At 39.8% G+C, this 11744-nt stretch overlaps 1 protein-coding gene across 1 annotated transcript in view; it reads right to left on the bottom strand.

Moving 5' to 3' along the window:
• Positions 1 to 11744, bottom strand: part of Ptprr (protein tyrosine phosphatase receptor type R) — a 241688-nt gene that overhangs the window by 229355 nt on the left and 589 nt on the right. The gene's annotated exons all lie outside the window — the stretch shown is intronic.

Raw genomic sequence — 11744 nt, 5'->3', positions numbered from 1 at the left:
AATCTCAATGGCCAGTTATAGAGAGAGATCCTTCAAGGTGCCATAATGGCAATTACATCTCAATTACATCTATTGGTGGTAACCAATAGCTGTCTAATTGGCATTAAAGGCTCTCAACATGAGGGAAATTGTATCTGGCACTCTAAACCTAGCCAGAGACTGTGGCTGGGAAGATCATAGATCCCAGAGTAGAACCTATTACTGCCACTTTCCTAAACAAGAATAATTTCTAATTGCACTCTAAATATTTGTCCTCACACACACAGATAAGTGTAGGTCTCACCTCCCCCATCAAAGAAGAATCTTTTTGCCACAGAAGACCATTCCTGAAAGCCACTAGTTAAAAATGCAGAGAACAAGCCAGGCATTGGGGGTGCACGCCTTTAGTCCCAGCACTGGGGAGGCAGAGCCAGGTAGATCTCTGTGAGTTCGAGGCCAGCCTGGTCTACAGAATGAGATCCAGGATAAGCACTAAAACTACACAGAGAAACCCTGTCTCAAAAACAAAAAAAAGTAATCAGTGGACAAACACCTCATGTTTGGGTGATGTTCAGAGGTACTCAGGTTGCCAAGAGCCATGCCCAGTTGGATTAGGCTTCCGAGAAACTGTGAGTGCTGCCCTATAGATATCCTTAATTGTCAGGGCATGTTCAGATGCACTGAAATAATATCTGGACTCTGTCTTTGGATTTTTGTAGAGAAGAAAAGCTCCTTTGGAAAAATTCCTTTAATTGGCTTATGAATTGTCTGATGGACTACAGTTCAAGTGAATCAGACTAGATCTGTAGATTATCCAGTTACCTGAGATCAAAATTTTCTCAGAGAAGATACCTAACAGATTGGGTATAGCTGTGTAGACTGGGTTATAGGAGGATGGTGAGGACTTGAGACTATCTTTGCCCATTTCTAATATGTGATTTTGTTGTTCCCAACTCCATCTTTGCTGTTCCTTTATGTCCAAAGAGCCCAGTCTTCTCCAGTATCTTCAGAAACCCAGAAAGTTCTACACATAGTCTCTGAGCCCAGTGGTCTAGAAGTTCTGTGAGCTACAGATGGTAGGCAGAAGATCAGACGGTGAGTAGAAAGGGATTGGTATAGAGCAGATAGGAGAAGGAAGACCTGTAGAGCTCTGAATGGCAGCTTTGGTCAATGCCTGAATGTCTTACACCATATGTCCCTAGAGAGACTTAAGGAAATAACTTCTAGAAATGTCTGGCTTAGCCACCAAGAAAGACAACGCAGTAGGAACTATTTTAGATTTGTGGTATTAATATGTTACACATTTTTCACTCACTACCAGATTAACCGAAAGTAAAATGGTGTCTCATATCCAGGTAAGTAAGACTTTTCCCAAGACCTGATGCTGGAGACAACATTTAGATGAATGTCTGAGTCAGAGTTTCTATTGCTGTGACCAAACACTGTGACCAAAAGCAGGTTGGGGAGGAAAGGGTTTACTTGGCTTACTCTTCCAAAGCACTGTTCATCACTGAAGGAAGTCAGGACAGAAACTCAATCAGGTCAGGAACCTGGAAAGCAGGAGCTGATGTAGAGACCATGGAGGAGTGCTGCTTACTGGCCTGCTTCTTACAGCACCCAGGACCACCAGCCCAGGGATAGCACCACCCACCATGGGCAGGGCTCTCCCGCATTGAACACTAATTGAGAAAATGCCTTACAGCTGGATCTCATGGAGGCATTTCCTCAACTGAGGCTCCTTCCTCTCTGATGACTCTAGCTTGTGTCAAGTTGACACACAAAACCAGCTAGTACAACTGACTCCTTGTCAACTTGACACACAAACACATCATTATTAAGCCACATCCCTTCCTTCTTATTCATCTCCAAGATCTCACATTAAAATCATAATTTAATAAGTCCCACAGTCTTTACAAATTCAAACACATTAACATTTCAATCTCTTTAAAATATCCAGTCTATTTTAAAAGTTCAAGTCTTTCATCTATGGGCTCCTTTAAAAATCAAAATTAAACTAAATATTTTCTGCAATAGAGAAGAACCAGGGCACCATCACAATCTGAAATAAAGAAAAACCAGACTCCAACAGTATAAAGAACTCAACATCCAGTTGTTTGGGATTCACTCACAATCTTTGGGTCACTTCACTATCTGCCCTCTGTAAGCACACACAGCTTGTCTTCTAGGCTCTGGCTGGCTCCACTCCACTGCTGCTGCTGTTCTTGGTAGTCATTCCATGGTACTGGCATCTCCAAAATGCTGTTGTCCCTTGCTGCAATTGGCCTGCCTTTTCACCAATAGCCTTTGGTAGGCTCTTTTTATGGTACCAAGCCTCAACTTCTCTTCATGACTCCTTCAGTCCTGGGCCTTCAACTGCCACTGAGGCTGCACACCTTCTACCAATGGCCTCTCCTGACCTCTCACAGTGCCAATCTTCAGCTGCTTCCCATAACCCCCTCATGCCTTCAAAACCAGTACCACAATGGTGATACACATTACCAAGTCATGCTGCCAGCACGAGATACAACCATGGCTGCCTCTGGAACACAGCATCTCTGTGCTCTCAGGAAACACTTCCCAGAAGATTTCACCTCAGTGATGCTGGTCTCTTCTTAATCACCGCTAATTTCTTAGCTCCAGCCAACCAGCATCAATTATCCCAGTAATGTAAAGGTTTCACGTTAGTAGTTCTGGTATCTTGTTAATCACAGCTAATTCTTCAGTCCCACCTAACCAGAACTACAAAGTTTTAATTCAAAGTAACAAATGGCCCTGATAGAGTCTTTAAACTTCGCTCTGAAATTTCACAAGCCAGGCAGGCCTCCATCCTGTGCATTTCTCTCAACACTATTATCTTCTAAGTTCTCACAGAATGTCCCACAAAACTCTTAACACTCAATTTCTAGCCCAAAGTTCTAAAGTCCTTCCACAATCTCCCACAAAACACAGTCAGGTCTGTCACAGCAATACTACACTGGTACCAATTTATCTTAGTTAGGGTTTCTATTGCTGTGACAAAACACCATGACCAAAAAGCAAGTTGGGGACCAAAGAGTTTATTTGGCTTACACTTCCAGATCATAAGACCATCATTGGAGGTAGTCAGAACAAGAACTCAATCAGGACTGGAATCTGGAGGCAGGAGCTGATGCAGAGACCATGGAGGGCTGCTGCCTACTGGCTTGCTCAGCCTGCTTTCTTATAGAACCCAGGACCACCAGCCCAGGATGGCACCACCCACCATGAGCTGGGCCCTCCCCTGTTGATCACTAATTGAGAAAATACCTTACAGCTGATCTCAGGGATGCATTTCCTCAACTGAGGCTCCTTCCTCTCTGATGGCTCTAGCTTGTGTCAAGTTGACACACCAAGCCAGCTAGTAAAATGCGTGACTGAGGAAAGTGTTAGGAGAAAGATTTGGGGATCAAGGGGGTGTTTTAGACGTGGTGCTTTACAGTTCACTTCAAATCTGCATCGGTGTCCAGGTTCGCGCATGTAGCAGACGAAAATAAACGCAGATACTGCCTGAAATAGACAATCTATTCCAGCATGTGCATACTCCTCAGACATAGGCTCAAGCACAGAAAGGAGAGATTGCTCCTTGATGTGAGTTAACTATTATGTGTCCTCTCTCCTTCCCTAATCAAATAATGCATATCATTTACACAGCTCTTATTAAAACAGTACAGGCTTGTATACATTATCCCATTTACTTCTTAAATACCACCCCGCAATAAGTTATTCGTACTATCACTGTCTCTCAGAGAGAACTGGAAACATAAAAAGAAAACCCATCTGCGATCAAGAACACAGTGTATAAATTGCTTATCATTTAAAAGTCTACCTTAATGTTAATGGGCCAATGACCTTTCAACCCAATTTGTGGTAGTATTGTATTTGGCACACCTCCTAGCATGCATCTTTGTCAGATAACAGTCATCCAATGATGGGAGCTGACTATTTATACATAGAGCATCATGCTCTGTTCCATCTCCATCAAGAACTGGATCGTTAACATGGCAAAATAGCCACTGGCGCTTGTTCTTTCTGAACATATTGATTTTAGGCCAGTGAGTCATTCTGGGGTGCTCCTCCTGTGTTTCTCAAGCACTCCTTCCCAAAGAACTTCCAGTGCTTTAAAATTATCTCAAACCATTTTCTCTTATTTAAGTCAGAAAATGGGCATTGCTTTCAAGTTGAACTGAGAAAAACGTAACTCATATCCAATTGAACCGGGCGTTTACTTCAGTGCAGCTAGACATATTGATCTAGGGTTGTTTAGTGTAAATGATTAGTTTTGCTTTGCTGCTGGCCCATGCAGCTGCATTTTTAATGACTATCACTATCTTCATATATCAAAATGAAATGAGATTTGATTGGGAGGACAATCTAAATAGTCATTATGAGTAAAAATTATTTAGATGAAAAGTGCTGATGTTCATAACATAAATTAGCTGATTGTCTTTCTGTGGCAAATATCATTACTGTAATAGGCACTTACAGTAACATTATATAGTGCATAAGCATTAGAAACTTTGATTTTGAAATAGCTTATTATTAATTTTTTTCTTTTGCAAAGCTATTGGGAAACATCAGTGACATTCTAAGTATGTCAACATTTGTAAGCACTTGGATCTTTCAAAATCCCCTTTAGAAGGGAAATGGGGTTTTCTCTCTCTCTTCTGAATTTGACTCCACAAAACAGCTTTCAATAGATGTAACAATAAACTTACCCGAAACTATATCATCCATGTTTCAATGAATAGTAATGGTGATATGAATGGAATTTTGATCTGTGATCTTATGATCTTTTTAAAGTAACTTTTTATAATTCACAAAAAAATCTTCACTCTATGTATGTATATATGTATATGTTCTGAATGAAATTGTGATTGAACAATATTGTATAAAGCTGCTTATACATAAAATGAGAGCAGGAAAAAATTATGCAACCACCCAGCTGCTCAGACATTTCATGTCCATGGTTAAATTCTTGTTTGATGCAGGAAAAGAACGTTGGACCATTTTTAATTTTCATCTTGATTTTGAATGTGGGCAATATCAGTGTTTCATCTTACAAGACAGATGATAGTCAATTGATAGAACGAGTAATATCAAGTATATTATTTAGTATACAATTATTGTTCCATGTTGGTTAGCTCACGCCTTGATTTTTTTAAACAAAAATTAACCTGATTACTGTTATGAACTTATACAAAAAATATAGAAGAACATTTATTCATCTAGGAAGAGGTCGTTATCTAACTGCTATATAAATCATACTATGCATTTGGAAAACAACCTTATAATCTATTTGTAAATCAAACCTGTTCCTTATCCACTTCTTTGTAGCAAGTAAATATAAATTCAATTAAGGGAACAGTAAATTATCCTATGTTTATTAAGATAATATATAATCAATTAGCATCTATTTATCATCATTTATTTCTCCAAATATATTTATTCATTGAATATTTATTGATAGCATAGTAAATATCAAAGAAAGTTATAGGAAGTAGGTATGCAAAGGTAACAATTATAATTCTAATTTTCTTTAAAGGCATTCAAACATTGGTTTACTGCCTTGATAGAGGATTGTACCTGCCTATACGGAAAATATAGGCAAGTTGCTTGAATAAGGTAGAATGTCAAAGAAGGATTCAAAATAGACAATATCTGATTAAAAAATGAAATTATAGTAAGCGTGATCTAGAAAACAAATATAATGGGGTAGTTAAGAACAAAGATAACATGTGAAGAAGGGGGCGAAACATGTCAATAACAGAATTTGATCATTAGTCTGACAATAGTGTGGAATGGAGAGAATGATGACAGAAAAGAAGACAAGATTTAGGAAAAGTCTGATTGAGAAAGACTTTGTCATGCCTGTGCATTTGGATTTTACAGAAGGTCAAGGAAAAAGCAACAGCTTTGTTAGGTGATCATATAAAGAGACTCACATATGCTTTTAGAATTTACTTAGGACACTATTATGAAGGGCAGGTTTGACATGAGCTCCATTTGGAGTAACAAGGATCCAGATCTCAAGGCAGTGGTATGGACATGGAGGGGAGAAGACTTGATTTTAAGAATTGAGAATCTTTAGGATAAAAGCAGCATAGGAAAGCTGTTGTGGTTTGAGCCTGAAATGCCCCCAAAGGCTCATGGGTTTGAACACTTGGCCTCCAGTGGGTAGAACAACTCAGAATAGTCCTGAAGTCTTTAGGAGATGGAGCTTTACTGGAGGAAGTAGGTTACGAGGGCAGGCCTTGAGGTTTTTATAGCCGGGGGTTTTACTTCTTCACTGCTGCTTCCTGATCTGGGATCCAATGTAACCAGCCTTTCTTCTGCTCCTGCTCCCATGCCTTCACAACTGTGATGGAATGTATCTCCTCCAACTGTAACCAGAATACCTGTTTCATTTCTTAAGTTGTTTCTTATCCTGTATCTTAACCATGATGGAATGTATCTCCTACAACTGTAACCAGAATACCTGTTTCTTTCCTTGTTTCCTCCTGTATTTTGTCACAGAAATAATCAAATTAGCACAAAGGGTCTAAGATGAGTTATTGGTATCACGCTTAGGTGATGTTGGGGATCTTGGCATTATTCTCTGTGACATGGAAGATTAAAAATAAGGAATTATAAAGTCATGTGTGGAGTATAAACAGTTGCATATTGCATTCTTTTGGAGTATCCAATGAGTCTAGGTGGTAGTAATCACAATACTAGAGTTCAGGAGAGATATTTAAGCTAGAGATATGGATTTGGGTATCCCTGACATGCACTCCTGAATATAATTATCCAATGAGATTAAGTAGAAAATAACAAAAAGAATATCTCGAGAACACCAACAGTTAAGTAGTACTCAGAAATTAGAAACATTTATGCCAAGCACCACCTTGTTGTGTGGCAGTTTCCTTGGAGATTGAAACATTCTAACCTGCAGGGAAGAGCCTTAAACCAGAAAGTAAACAACTCAAAAGAGCTTCAGGAAATCCCTGAAACTGACCAGATTCACTAGGCCTCTCCCTCCCAAGAGTAAATATTAAAGGCTACTAAGAGTAATTCCCAGGCAAACAAAGCTACAAAGAAGACTCTGAGACAAGACCAGCTGCCCCCAAGATGTTTAGACCAACCGAGTCTCTTAGAAATGATACTTTCCAGCCTGTTGTAGTTCAGGATGCAGTACGCTCCAGGTTCCCAGCTTTTATGAGCTGTCATCCATGCCAGGGTGGTCTTTGGTGATGTAATTGTCATTGAGTCATTTCTTCTCCTGTAAATAGACCCTCACTCATATTCCTGTAAGTGACCCTCAGAAACTCATTGGTCCACCGAATTGGACTGTGGTGGTATTCGTACTTTAGTCTGTCCTTGTATCCCTGTCTGAGGTGAGTAGACATATGTGTGTTTCATCTCCTCGGGAAAAGTCTTGTCACACAACACTTTAGGTACTAGACATGATTTCTGATAGATACAATCAGAACAAAATAGACAATAACCATCGAGGGCTTCTATTTCCATGTAGAGAAGGGGAGCACAATAAACAAAATAGGCCGGGCAGTGGTGGCACATGCCTTTAATCCCAGCACTTGGGAGGCAGAGCCAGGCGGATCTCTGTGAGTTCGAGGCCAGCCTGGTCTACAGAGTGAGACCCAGGAAAGGCGCAAAGCTACACAGAGAAACCCTGTCTCAAGAAACCAAATAGTAATAATAGTAATAATAATAATAATAATAGTAATAATAATAAACAGGAAAAGTATATACACTGTGAAGAAAGTTGAGGAAGAAATGATATCCATTTGAGAGAGGGGCATTTGAAGGAAGCCAAGAAGAGAAATCACCACTAAAAAGGTAACATTCTGATAAAGAGCAAAATCTAAAATCATTGATAGGTTATGCCATGAAATAGCTTTTCTTGGCAAAGAATATTCAAGATACATACATGCCTGGTATTTTCTAGGAACAAAGAGACCAATATGACCAGAGATCAATATGAAGAAAGTAGTAGGGGGTGTATATGAAAGACAGTGGAGAAGGGAAATTCAGCAGATTTGGGGCATTGTAAGGACTGTGCTGGATTTGGAAAATCTTTGATTTTGGACTACCAAGGGGTTATAAAAATTACAAAGTATCTTACATTATTTTCTTGGTAGCCTGCTCTTTTTCTTGAGCATGTAACTTCTGCAAATGACTTTCTAGATTTGTATAGCTCCATGACAGGAACTTTGTCCTTCTGAAAGACTAGATAAATTTGCTAAGTAATTCTCTGGAAGTAAAGGGCCACCTCTGAGACATATCTTGAAGAAGTGTGTGTCATTCAGAAAGTACAAGGTGGGAAATCTGAAGTCCCCTTTTCCAATGCTGAGGACAGTGTCATGGGTTGAAGTCAGTCTTTTTCTTATCACAACATTCAGTTGGAAAGGAAAGCTTTGAAATGATCATTTTAAGGCTATCAGAAGGAATTTACTCCTTGGCATTGAAAATACTACCACATTAACATAATCTCCTCATTTGGAATATGACTCACTGGGCAAAAAATGAGAGGAAGGACTGAAGTAAATAGGCTGTCTGTGGATCTTCCACACAATCATTCTTTAAGCAGTCTTATCGTTGGCATGGCTTTTAGTTGCCTCTTGGTTGTATATGATGTAGACTTTTAAACTGGAATGTATTTGTGACATTGGATCCCAGAAGGTGTGAAGAATAAGGGCAGTTAAGGAGAAAGGATTTGTCACCACTAACTCGATGGTGTCCTGTTCTATTAGATCTGGTTTTGCCTAAGTTTCCAGCAACTATTTTTATGATGACAGAAATGATGGTATCTTTGAGTACTACACAAATGGGAGAGATTGGCTGATGGGATGAGATGTAAGTGTTCTTAGCTGTATTAGGAACTTGATTGTTATGTATTATTCAGTAACAGCTGTGGAAACCTGCATTTTTTTTCCTCCTACCAGATTATGTTCTCAGTTGACACTACTGCATCTTGTTCTTGCCTGTAGGATGAGCAACTGGATGGACAGTGAGTACAAGTTGTGTCTTAAGAACTGTGGCAATTAGCTGTCATAGGACATTCAACTTCTCCATCAAGCCATGAGCTTAGTGGCTCCTTTGGCTTATCTTACCCAGGAATGTCAACTGCATTGCACACTGTACTCCTTTCATGCAGACATTACAAATAGATCATGATTCCCCCCTACACACATTGAGACTGTCAGGCCTCAGGGTCACCATGCCATAGGCAGCCATACCAAGTAATTGGGGATGGCACTCATGTTGAAAGTAATTTGCAGCCTTATCCTTAGAGTCATGGCCATGCCCCAGGCAACAATTCCCGATACAGCTGAGAATATTTGCATCCCATCTCAGTATTTAATTTATCCCATTTCTGGAGCATTCTAAGATACCGTCATTTGTGCCACCATAAAGTAGTTGCTGGTAACCTGGGCCCAAGTGACAGGGATTAATTAGCTTTTCAGCCTGGAGGCTAGAATGTACAAATGTCACTGTCCTTCTTTGTAAAGCCAGCCTCAGCCCTGGGAGTGTGGCTCTCTTTACAAGAGATAAACCCAGGCATTCAACAAGTAAAAGGTCTAGAGGCTCCTTGATCTGTGTTCCTAGCCACTTATTTTCTTATTACCTAATTCTGTGGGAGCATAGATCAAGAAATCTGTGTTTATCCGAGTTCTGATGAAAAGCCCAACAGTAATATTAGGCAACTGTGATGCATTTTAATCTGATGACAGCTTGTGACCCACAAATTGCTGTTTAAAATTAAATTGAATTCACAATGAAACTGGCAAGACAACTACAATATCATATTTGCGATCTGCTTTGACAAAACACCATTCTAAAGCACTGTACTAAATAAAAAAGTAATTAATGTATATGCAGCATACCGTAACTGAAATCTGAAATAATATATAGCAATTCACCTGTTGCCTTATGAAACTAAATTTATTTGAATGATCTTATTGTTAATCTTTTTGAAAAATTAGAAAACAAAATAGAGAGGGCTTTGCTTTGCCTTTGGTAAAAGGCAAAGCTCCAAGGATTGTCTGGGAATGCAGACTTCTAGGTTTCCCCTCTAATGAACCAAAATCCTCTATTTTCCTTATCCTCGGGGTTCATCTGTAATAAATTAGTAATGTTTTCTACACACTTAATATGAAGTCTATTTATAATGTTAAGCTTATAACTACCCAAGATGTATAAATTGCAATCCCCAACATTTGTTTATATATAATTATCAAAAATAACTACACTGATGTTTTTATCAGATAATTAATGATTTAACTTGGTAGCGATAAAAACTTTTTTTGGTAATGGTTACTTCTGTCAGTGGCACCATTAAATAGTGTGGGATGTAAAACAAGAACAGTGTGCATGTTTTTTATCCTATATTTTAACATTAAATAACTGCATATGGCAATTAAATGATTCATTATAGTTGTTTCCAAATATTTTAATAGCTAAGTCATAGCTTTTTCTCCCACTGATTTTCAAGACACCAGAGAACCACCAAAAACCCCACAATGTAATGCTGTAATTATAATAATTAACACACATATTTAATTACGGCCTTATTGTTCCTATATATCGTTTGCTTCTAAATTCACAGTACATTTAAGGAACAGCTAGGATTTAAAAAAAAAAAGTACTAAATTTCACTCCCATTATTGCATAGGTGGAAAAACAGCACCCACTCTTTTAAAGAACTACTACAGGGATTACAACTTCACAGCCATTTTTGGTGTGCTTATGGTCACGGTAACATAATACACTCCCACTCAGTGTACTTAGAGAAATAAATGCATGTGAACAGATGAGAACCAAACTCGAAGAAAAGCTACAGGGAGGCCGCATGGACAACTGCTGTCGCAGCAGGGTCCCTAAAACCTCTCTGCCATGTTTTATTTTGGGGTGTGTGTGTGTGTGTGTGTGTGTGTGTGTGTGTGTGTGTGTGTGTGTGTAAACCATACAGAGTGCAGTCCAGCATGTCTGTCTGTCCACGGTATTAGAGGGGCCAGGTGCCAGTGAATATGAAATTCCTAGGCACTTTATCTGGTTTGCATCCCTAGACCAGACACTGTTTCTTGTATCGAATCTATTTTTATTTGGTTGCACTCTCCCGCTGTCTCTCTTCAAATCTATCCTGGGGAGACAAGGGGAATAACTGCTAGGTTTCTGAGTGTGCTTGGGTTTCTCTTTATGGACTGCGGATACTGACCATGGTGCTGAAAGAGAAAAGAAGCTCCCGTTTGAAACCTTTCTTGACTCCTATTGGTTCAGAAAATTCGAGTGACAAGCGCAGGGGCCAAAGCAGCCTGGAGCAGCGTTGTTAATAAACCATACATTTGGCGGTTAGGGGCGGAGATGTGGCCCATCGGGTTAGAGCCAGGGCATCCCTGTGAGCGCTAGCTCGCTCGCTAAACGGGGAGACCTTATGGATGAGGCCGCTGCAGTAGGAAGAGCTCCATCCAGAAGGATGTCTCGTCTCTCTCCTGCAAACTGTGCAACCAAGTGCAAAGCCCAGAAGCACAAGCAGAGGAGCTGGATGGAGGGGGCGGGGGTGCGGAAACAAACCTATATTCAAATTTAAAATGTTCACTCTCAGTCGTGAAAGGTAAAAAGGAAGAGCTGATTTTAGCCTAAGTTTTCAGCCTCAGCCTTCCAACAGGTGCACGCTTTCACCCCTCTGATGCTATCCCAAACCTTCTTCTGCTAGGCAAGCTTTCCCCGGGGTCCTTAAGCCTGTTTCC

The sequence above is a fragment of the Peromyscus californicus genome, unplaced genomic scaffold (assembly GCF_007827085.1).
Source record: "Peromyscus californicus insignis strain IS unplaced genomic scaffold, ASM782708v3 Scaffold_24__1_contigs__length_46423439, whole genome shotgun sequence".
NCBI lineage: Eukaryota > Metazoa > Chordata > Mammalia > Rodentia > Cricetidae > Peromyscus > Peromyscus californicus.
Note: the sequence above shows the minus strand (reverse complement) of the source record. Positions and strands in the feature narration are given on the sequence as shown.